Consider the following 11,019-nt stretch of genomic DNA (forward strand, 5'->3'; position numbering starts at 1 on the left):
TAACCCAAATAATTTATGAAGATTGCAACTTCTCAAGTCAATGATTAATGAAAATGACGTCTTTGCAAATATTGCAACTTTGCAAGCGTTTTATACAATTATATTTAAAGCATTTGTGCAAAGCAGTAGAAAGCAATTGAAAGCCATGTGGAGCGCAATAAAATATTTGAATATATCGAAAGCATTTGTGCAGTGCATTTGAATGAATTGTAAGCATTTGTGCAGTGCATTTGAATATACTGGAAAGCATTAGTGCAGTGCATTTGATAATGTTTGAAAGCATTTGTGCAGTGCATTTGATAATATTTGAAAGCATTTGTGCAGTGCATTTGATAATATTTGAAAGCATTTGTGCAGTGCTTTTTGATAATAATTGAAAGCATTTGTGCAGTGCATTTGATAATATCTGAAAGCATTTGTGCAGTGCATTTGATAATATTTGAAAGTATTTGTGTAGTGCATTTGATAATAATTGAAAGTATTTGTGTAGTGCATTTGATAATAATTGAAAGCATTTGTGCAGTGCATTTGATAATAATTAAAAGCATTTATGCAGTGCATTTGAAAAGATTTCAAGACATCTGTGCGATGTATTCGAAGATATCTGAAAGCATTTGTATGGCGTATTGCACTTAAAATTATTTGAAAGTATTCGTGGAGTGCATTTGAGAATATTTATGCGGGGCATTTAATATCATAGGTAGTACAACTGAAAATATTTATGAAATCAAGATATTTGGAATTTTCGAGAAGCTTGATTTAAAACATAAATTTATAAGTAATTCAAACCATTCAACATATGATCCTTCCGAGGCTGTAAATATGTTGACCTCTTTATTGGCCGATAATTCTGGCAAGCCTGCATTCAAAGAAAAATTATGAGTTTTGGGGGGAGGTTGATTCGCATTGACTTTGAAGCCTTGGTTCTTCATACTCCTTCTTTCTTCAACTTAGTTGTACTTGCAATCCCCGTCTATTCTAAATCTTGGCTAATAAATAACAGGAAAATATTTGGTGTAAAGGTCCATATTAAAAGTAATAAGATAAATTATATATATATATAATAGTAAAGGATTTCTGCAAAATTTTAGATTGCGACATGTCGTGAAACGAAGCAAACGTCCTTTTCTTTCTTCAACCTGATTATTCTATTTCCCACATACTCTTCAATTTTCTTGACGTCTTCTTCTAATGTTGCCCGCAAAACTGTCCCAGTTTTGGTAAAGGGAGATAATGATATTTCATCATGATAACGAAAAGACCGAACCATACGTAATTCGTGAATACATTCCTTGAGAATTGAAACAAAGGGGCCGAGTCCTTTACTGGTTGCCTAGGTATCCAACATGAACTAGACTATGCGTAATTATCATATACGAAATAATAATAAGAAGGAGGGAAATGAAAATTTTCTCATAATGTGACCGAAGCCGATACAGGCCGCCTACGTATCCCACTAAGGGAATCAGGCCAGGCGTAGTTCATAGTACATAACAATGGGATCTTCTTTATAATTTTTCCTAAGTGACCAGACCCGATATGGGTTTCCTACGTATCCCGCCAAGGGAATCAGGGCGGAACGTAGTTCTTCAATATTACATAAAATATTACATAAAAACAATATAAAGGCTCCTAGACATAGTATTTCTTAATCGCATCTGAATTGATGGCTTTCGGCCATGTCTTTCCGTCCATTTCTGCTAGAATCACCGCTCCTCCAGTCAACACTCTGTGAACCACATAAGGCCCATGCCAATTAGGCGCAAACTTCCCCTTAGCTTCTTCTTGGTGCGGGAATATCCGTTTTAACACCAATTGTCCCGGCTTGAACTGTCTGAGTCTTACCTTTTTATTGAAAGCTTTGGCCATCCTATGTTGATAAAGTTGTCCGTGACAAACTGCATTCATTCTCTTTTCATCAATGAGCATCAATTGTTCATATCGGCTTTGTATCCATTTGGCATCACTCAATTCAGCTTCTTGGATTATCCTCAGGGATGGTATCTCAACTTCCATTGGTAATACTGCTTCTGTTCCATAAACCAAAAGATAAGGTGTTGCCCCAGTCGAAGTCCTAATCGTGGTGCGATAGCCAAGGAGGGCAAACGGTAAATTTTCATGCCAATGCTTATAATTATCAATCATCTTTCGCAATATTCTTTTGATATTCTTGTTGGCAGCCTCAACTGCTCCATTCATCTGTGGTCGATAAGGAGTAGAATTACGGTGAATGATTTTGAACTTATCACATATCTCATGTATCAAACCGCTATTGAGGTTAGCTCCATTATCTGTTATAATCGAATGGGGGATGCCAAATCTACAAACTATGTTATTGCGAACGAAATCTGTCACCACCTTTTTTGTCACAGACTTATGTGAGGATGCTTCTACCCATTTTGTGAAGTAATCGATAGCTACCAAAATGAACCTGTGTCCATTTGATGCGGCTGGCTCAATAGGACCGATGACATCCATGCCCCAGGCTACGAACGGCCAAGGAGAACTCGTCACATTGAGTTCATTCGGTGGAACTCGAATCAAATCACCATGAATCTGACATTGATGACATTTCCTCACAAAGCGAATGCAGTCTGTTTCCATAGTCATCCAGAAATATCCGGCCCGCACAATCTTCTTTGCCAAAGTAAAACCATTCATGTGTGGCCCGCAAGTACCCCCATGTATTTCTTCAATCAACTTGCTCGCCTCTTGGGAGTCAACACACCTTAATAAACCTAAATCTGGAGTCCTCCTATAAAGGATTTCTCCACTTAAGAAAAAGTGATTTGCAAGCCTCCGCAGTGTTCTCTTTTGAATATTGCTTATACCTTCTGGATAATCTCCTTCTTTGAGATACCTCACAATATCATAGTACCATGGTTCTCCATCCATTTCTTCATCCACATGGAAACAATAGGCCGGTTGATCCTGCACATTGATTTTGATTGGATCTATGTAATTCTTGTCTGGATGTTGAATCATAAAAGACATGGTTGCCAAGGCATCTGCGAATTCATTTTGAGCTCTAGGAATATGCCTGAACTCTATCTTGATAAATTTCTTGCATATCTCCTTCACACATTGCAAATAGGGGAGTATCTTCACATTCTTGGTGCTCCATTCGCCTTGTACCTGGTGAATCAATAAGTCTGAGTCACCTATAACCAACAATTCTTGTATATTCATATCAACAGCCATTCTAAGTCCAAGAATACAAGCTTCATACTCCGCCATATTGTTAGTGCATAGAAACTTGAATTTCGCTGAGACTGGATAATGTTGACCTGATTCTGAGACAAGCACTGCCCCAGCACCGACTCCTTTAGAATTTGCAGCACCATCAAAGAACATTCTCCACCCATGATATTCTTCTAAAATATCCTCTCCAATAAATAACACCTCTTCATCAGGGAAATAAGTTTTAAGAGGTTCGTACTCTTCATCCACAGGGTTTTCAGCAAGATGATCAGCAAGCGCCTGTCCCTTGATGGCCTTCTGAGTGACATAAATAATATCGAATTCACTTAGTAAAATTTGCCATTTTGCCAACTTCCCCGTTGGCATAGGCTTCTGAAATATGTATTTGAGTGGATCCATCCTTGAGATGAGAAAAGTGGTATACGCGCATAAGTAATGTCTTAACTTTTGTGCAACCCAAGTCAAGGCACAACAAGTGCGTTCCAATAAAGTATATCGGGCTTCATAAGGCGTGAATTTCTTGCTCAAGTAGTATATAGCCTGTTCTTTCCTCCCAGTTTCATCATGTTGTCCTAACACACATCCAAATGCATTGTCCGATACTGACATATATAGTAGCAATGGTCTCCCCGGTTTTGGAGGCACCAAGACGGGCGGACTAGACAAGTATTCCTTGATTCTGTCAAAAGCTTGTTGACAATCTTCAGTCCATTTAATGGCAGCATCTTTCCTCAACAACTTGAAGATTGGCTCACAAATTATAGTCGACTGTGCAATGAATCGACTAATGTAATTTAGTCGACCAAGAAAACTCATTACATCCTTTCGACTCTTTGGGGGGGGGGCAAGTCTTGAATAGCCTTTATTTTTGAAGGATCCAATTCTATGCCCTTCCTACTAACAATGAAACCCAACAACTTTCCAGCAGGGACACCAAATGCACACTTTGCAGGATTTAATTTCAGATTATACCGCCTCAACCTATCAAAGAACTTCTTCAAATCTGTGAGGTGATTGGAGCTCTTTTGTGACTTGATAATGACATCATCTACATAGACTTCAATCTCCTTATGGATCATGTCATGAAAAATGGTAGTCATAGCTCTCATGTATGTTGCTCCTGCATTTTTGAGTCCGAAAGGCATTACTCGATAACAATACACTCCCCAAGGTGTGATGAATGCCGTTTTATCAGCGTCTTCTTCATCCATTAGAATCTGATGGTAGCCTGCAAAGCAATCAACAAATGACTGCAACTCATGCTTTGCACAATTATCAATAAGTATGTGAATGTTTGGAAGTGGAAAATCATCTTTCGGACTGGCCTTGTTGAGGTCTCGATAGTCTACACATACTCTGATTTTTCCATCTTTCTTTGGCACTGGCACTATATTAGCTAACCATGTAGGATACTTTGTGACTCGGATGACGTTGGCGTCGATTTGCTTAGAAACTTCTTCCTTAACTTTTAAACTCAGATCAGGCTTGATCTTCCTTGGCATTTGCTTGACTGGGGGACAAGATGGATCAGTTGGCAACTTATGTGAAACAATGTTTGTGCTTAGACCCGGCATATCATCATAAGACCATGCAAATACATCCATCTATTGTCCCAAAAGATCAATAAGTTCCTTTCTTTGAGACGGAGTCAAATGGATGCTAATTCTTGTTTCTTTCATTAGTTCTGAATCTCCCAAATTTACCGTCTCAGTTTCATTCAAATTTGGCTTTATTTTATTCTCAAAATGTTCAAAATCTTCAGTCAACTCTTCAGGTTGCACCTCTTCTTCATATTCCGCAAAAGATTGCTCAGTATTTGAGATTTGTTTGCTCATTTCATTACATGTCACATTCTCGGTATTGGCAGATTCATTAATTTGCTCGCTGAAAGGGAGTAAAAAATAAATTTATAATTAAGTAAAAAATTTTGAATTTTAAAGCAGAAAATATGGCTTAGATGTGGCATTTAAGATTTCAAAAGTGGAGGCAAAACATTTAAAGATTCTTAAACATGATTCAGGCCTCAATTTTGAATCATGTTATTTCATTAATTCTAGTACAAACATCTACCAAGATTTTCGAGGAAACGGGGATGGGTTATAAGTCCAATTGTTCAAAGCATCTCCAGGCTCCACATCCCATATGGTCGGAATCTCGGTACAATCCTCCAAGATCATGTTGCATTTCGCTTCTTCTATAAATAAGTTTTTGAGTCCTTCCACGAGGGTGTTTTCAGCGTCTTCCTCTGATTCCTTTATAATATATGCCTTGGAAAATGACTGATTCAAGTGCGGAATGGGATGGGGCAATGAAATGTCACTTTTCCTTTTGAGATCGGCCAATGAGACTTCTTCAGGAGTAGGCTTGTATCCCAAACCAAAGGTGTATTTCTGGCCCGACAATTGAATTGGTTCCACTATTCCACCTAAGTTCACTCCAAGACCTCGACCAGGCATGAAACCATTCTTCAACATTTCCCAAGCCACCATCACAAGCACACGTGGTAACTTTACCCTTTCGGTTTGATGAACACACATAATCTCTTTAGTATGGAACACAGACCCATCCAGTTCTTCCATACTTTCAACAACAGGGATTGAATTCTCAGGATACATGGAATTACTACCTTCTCCATGAACAATAATCTCGTGGTGGTTCTAAACAAATTTCAAATTTTGGTGCAGGGTAGAAGGGACCACACCAGCCATATGGATCCAAGGCCTCCCAAGCAATAAATTGTAACTAGCAGGTATGTCCAATACTTGGAATTCTACCACGAACTCCTCGGGTCCAATTTGCAGTGGCAAATCAATTTCGCCAATGACTCCCCTTTGTGTTCCATCAAAACCTCTAACCCTCACATGGCTTTCACGAATTTTCCCGATATTAATTCCCAAAGCTCGAAGGGTATTGAAAGGACATATGTTAACAGCTGAACCATTGTCAATCAGAACTCTAGAAACAAACTTGTCCCTACACCTGACAGTGATGTTCAATGCTTTGTTATGTCCCAAACCTTCAGATGGTAATTCCTCTTCGTGAAAACAGACTTTGTTTGCTTCCAAAACCTGCCCTACCATGGCTGAAAGATTCTCACTTGTGATATTGGCCGGAACATAAGCTTCACTTAGAACTTTCACCAAAGCGCTCCTGTGAGTTTCAGAACTCATCAATAATGACATCAAGGAAATTTGGGCGGGAGTCTTCTTCAACTGTTCAACAACAGAATATTCTTTTGTTGGCATTTTCCTCCAAAAATCTTCTATTTCAGCTTCTGTCACAACTTTCTTTTGGTTAACTTCCTTATTCGGTACGATTCGTGCAACACCTTCAGGGGCATAACATCGCCCCGATCTTGTCATTCCGGCAGCAGCAACTTCTACAACTACCTTTCCTTTCCCTTTGTCCTTTGTGCCAGTTGAGTAACTCCAGGGAACTGCTTTAGTATCAAAATGAGTTGATTGAGCAACCAAAACCGTAATCTTAGGTTTAGGAACCAAAACTTCCACTTCAAATGGCGCTCGCGCCTGGATTGTGATAATGGGAGCAATAAAGGCAGATGCCATAACATTCTTCTCTTCTTTGATTGGCAAAATAGTCCCTTCCAAATTGCATTCTTCATCAATGGTGATCATGTTCACATTCTCATGATTTGGAAGAGGATTGTTATTTACATTGGGGGCAGCACCTCTGAGTTGAATAACTCCTTCTTTGATTAATGCCTCAATCTTGTCCTTGAGAGTAAGACAGTTCTCGGTGTCATGTCCAGCAGCTCCAGAGTGATAGACGCAATGCTTAGTGTCATCATACCATCCGGGAAGGGGGTTGGGAATTCGTGCTTGGATTGGTTGGAGTATCCCTGCGGTTCTCAACCTTTCATATAGTTGGGATAAAGGTTCGGCTAAAGGTGTATAGGTTTTGGGTGGTCTTGTTTCAAAGTTTGGGCAGGGCCTTGGTGGATTTGATGGGCGAATTTGTGTTTGATAATGGGATTGAGGTGGGTATGTAGGTCGGTATTGTGAGGGATTTGGATAAGTGGGCGCTCTGGATGGATAATATATTGGCTGAGTAGTGTAAACTGGATAAGGGGCGACAGAAGGCTGGTAATATGGTTGAGGGACTTGGGTATACTGACTATGGTATGAAGGTTGGGGTAAAGGGTTTTGGTATGTTAACATTTGGTTTGGCCTACGTTCCTGGATGGTCATGACAGCGGACACTCCGTCCTTCTTCTTCTTAAAGGCTCCTCCAATTGAATCTGATTGAATTGCTTTACTTGTTGCTTGTAAGGCTGCCAAATTAGTGATCCTCCCAGTTTTAATACCTTCTTCAATGAATTCTCCCATCCTTACAACTTCAAAGAACTTTTGTCCTACCACGCTTATCATCTTTTCATAATACGTTGCATCTTTTTGAGATTGTATAAAAAGGGAGGTCATCTCACTTTCTGTCATCGGAGGTTGAACCTTTGCAGCATCTGCTCTCCATCTCATGGCATATTCTCTAAAAGACTCCGTCGACTTTTTTTCTAATTTCATCAAATAGAATCTATCTGGTATGGCCTCAGTGTTGAACTTGAACCTATCCATGAAATCCTGTGCCATGATACTCCAACTATGCCATTTCTTCGGATCTTGACTTGTATACCAATCCAATGCTTCTCCTGTCAAACTCCTTATGAATAATTTCATTCTAATGGCCTCATCTTTCCCCACTCCAACTAGCTTGTCACAATACGATCTTAAATGAGCTCGTGGATTTCCCTTCCCATCAAACACATCAAATTTTGGTACTTTATATCCTACAGGCAACTCGACATCAGGATGAACACATAAATCCTCATACTCAAACCCTTCGCACTCCTTGTGAAGTTGGATACTTTTGAACGCTTTCTTCAAATCATGAATCTCCCTAGCTACACTTTCATCTGTTTTTGATCTGGCCTTCCTCTCCATCTCCTCATATGGATCGACTTCTGGCATGGTTGGTATTGGAGTAACGAAAGGTTGAGCTTCTGTTACGTATACTTGTGGCATATATTGCATGTTAGGAGTTGTAGTATGTGTCACAGGTATATGTTGGATCGTTTGGTATTTTTGGATGAGCGGGTTGGTTTGGGTGAGTGGGGCTTTTTGGGTAAGTGGGTTAGTTTCAGTGAGTGGAGCTTGGGTAAGTGTAGTTTGGAGGACTGGAGTTTGGGAAACATAAGGGGTAGTGAAAGGTAGTGGATTGGTTTGTTGTGAGTTGATGTTTGCGAAATTGACTTGTGGTTGGTTGACGGGTTGTTTAGGAGCAGTCATATTGGTTTTGAAAGGGGAAGGATTTGGAAGGAAGTCTTGAGGCGAGGGAGAGTCAACCGGTGGAATAGTTGCATCTGCCCCATGTTCGGGAAGTGGTGTATTTAGGCTAATGGACAAATTGGTAAGGTTTCGAAGTCGATCGATCTCTCTTTGCATATTGGCCATTTGTTGCATCAGGTTAGCAATATGTTCATTATAAGAAATAGGATCCCTTCCTTCTGAAGCCTCAGGTTCATCTCTTGGGATAGTGACAAGTCCTAAACCATCTTGATCAGATGCACTTGAACCAGTCATGTCGGCGGGTGATCGACCTTTTGATCTAGTGAAGTATGGATGATCCGCCAGTTCGCAGTCAACACGAATCAACCTTTGGGGAAATAAATTAGAAAGGAAAAAGAAACCTCTGTTAAACAAAAAGAAAAGAAATATATTAGTATAAATCGAATAAACAATTAGGCAAATAATGTTGGCAAATAAGGGAACATATACCACATAGCAAATAAATTACATAGTAAGAAGAGAAATTAATGGTACAAATGTGACCTAATATGCACGGGACCTCTTTTATGCCAAAGGTGGGCCTAAATGCCAAATAACGAGATTTATGATAGGTTGATCCAAGCCATTAACTTGAGATAATTTGAGTTTGGAAGACAAAAAAAAAATCCAATTTTCATTAAACAACAATAAAAGGGTACAATAATCAACAAAATACATGGAAAGATGACAAAAAATGGAAACAAAGACTTAGCCTAATTCTTGCTCTTAATCAGAATGGTGAAGTGGATGAAGATGATGCTCCAACACTGTTAGATCCTGTTCTCGCATTATCCAGAATCTGTATTATATTCACCATTTGAGCCCACATTTCTGGTGTAACTATTTTGGTTCCAAGATGACAGTGTCGTATCCAAATCGTTGTCCTAATATCCTCAAAGCCCTGTTCACCTTCTGGGCTTATGCTATTGCGATCTTCTCGAAGCCATGCCTGATATTCTGGAGTTCTTCTTGCTGGTCCATCTCCTATCTCTAGCGTGATGATATTATCCCATTCATGAAGAATCTTATCAACTCTAGGGACTTTAAAGTCTGATTCGAAGGAAATTTCAGAAGATTTCATATTTGCTTGTAGAGGAATCATTTGTGTTTGACCGAACTGTTGAAGCACACATATTGGGGCGTATGGTTGGAGACCTTCCAATCCAATGAGCTCGATGTAGTAAAATCCTCTACACCTTATGAATGCAGTAGGACATGAGAGTAGTGGGTATTTCCATTGAATTTGGTCACTAGTGCGAGAAATCAAGAATTCGTACCAATCATTAGTACCAACTGGAGACACAAACCTTTTCATCCTATCATAAAAACTGTTAATATGACTTGTATTACTAAAACATATGTCTACCATGTCATCACGTTGGTAAAAATGTTCCATCGCCCACATTTGCAAAAGAAGATTGCAACCTTCAAAGAAACTTGTTTCTCCTCTTTTACACTTTCCAAGGGCTTGAAGTATTTCAGCCAAAATCATAGGAACCAAAGTGATTTCTTTTCCGTCGACTCCTTTGAAAAGTGCTTTAGCCACATAACATATACAAGTGCTAATCTTCCCATGTTCTTGTGGAAATACCAAGGTTCCTAGTAAAGCCACAGCAAATGCAATAGGACGGTTAGCTTGCCAATGGGTAGAGGTGCAAGAGAATTCTTTTCTGAATAACTTGTAACTGTCCGAACATCCATACCGCCCATATAAGTAATCCAAGGAAACCCAATTGTGTTTGAAACACCCTAGTTTCCTAGTGTTTTTCAATCCTAAGTATCGAAGAAATTTCTTCCCTGATTGACCGTGTGGGATAATTTGACTTCTCCCTCGATACTTCAAACTAGTGAAATAGTAGATTTCCTCCAATGTGGGTGTTAACTCAAAGTCTTTGAATGCGAACACAACACGATCTGGATCCCAAAATGGAAGTAATGCGCTAACCACATGATTATCCGGGGAGACCTTGAATAGCATAGGGAGGAAGCCCAATTTTTTTGTAATTGTTGATTTCTCGATGGGGCTAAAATTTTCCCACCATTTCTTCAATTTGTACGGGACACCCTCGACCATCCTAATTTTGGGTATTTGGGGAGTTGAATCCATCCTACAATACAAATTAATAAAATAAGGACATATTTTCCAAACTCATTATGTCAAAATTGGCTTGGATCAGTCTATCATTATCACGTTCCATAAAATATGCTTATTGGTCGTTGGGTCATGAAACCCGTCGACGTATGTGTGGTTTCTTAAATGTGGAATTGACACCTTGGGTCAATCCACCTAAGGCGTATGCATGCATGACTTAGTTCGAAGGGAAGCACAGCTCTATCTTATGTTTTTTCTAAGATTTGGCTTACTAGACAAAAGGTTCCCGAGTGGACAACTCGAGTGAGAAGGCTACGCGGCCACACGGAAAAAGATCCGGACACCCCGCGCATACGCCAACTCTCCTAAATTTTGGGATTTTTTGAA

General features: G+C 39.5%; 1 pseudogene; it reads right to left on the reverse strand.

Annotated features, from left to right (window-relative positions):
- Positions 1-1,632: 1,632 nt before the first annotated feature.
- Positions 1,633-8,795, reverse strand: LOC129891752 (uncharacterized; annotated as a pseudogene).
- Between the last annotated feature and the right edge of the window lie 2,224 nt (positions 8,796-11,019).

Source organism: Solanum dulcamara, chromosome 1 (genome assembly GCF_947179165.1).
Source record: "Solanum dulcamara chromosome 1, daSolDulc1.2, whole genome shotgun sequence".
NCBI classification, from domain to species: Eukaryota; Viridiplantae; Streptophyta; class Magnoliopsida; order Solanales; family Solanaceae; genus Solanum; species Solanum dulcamara.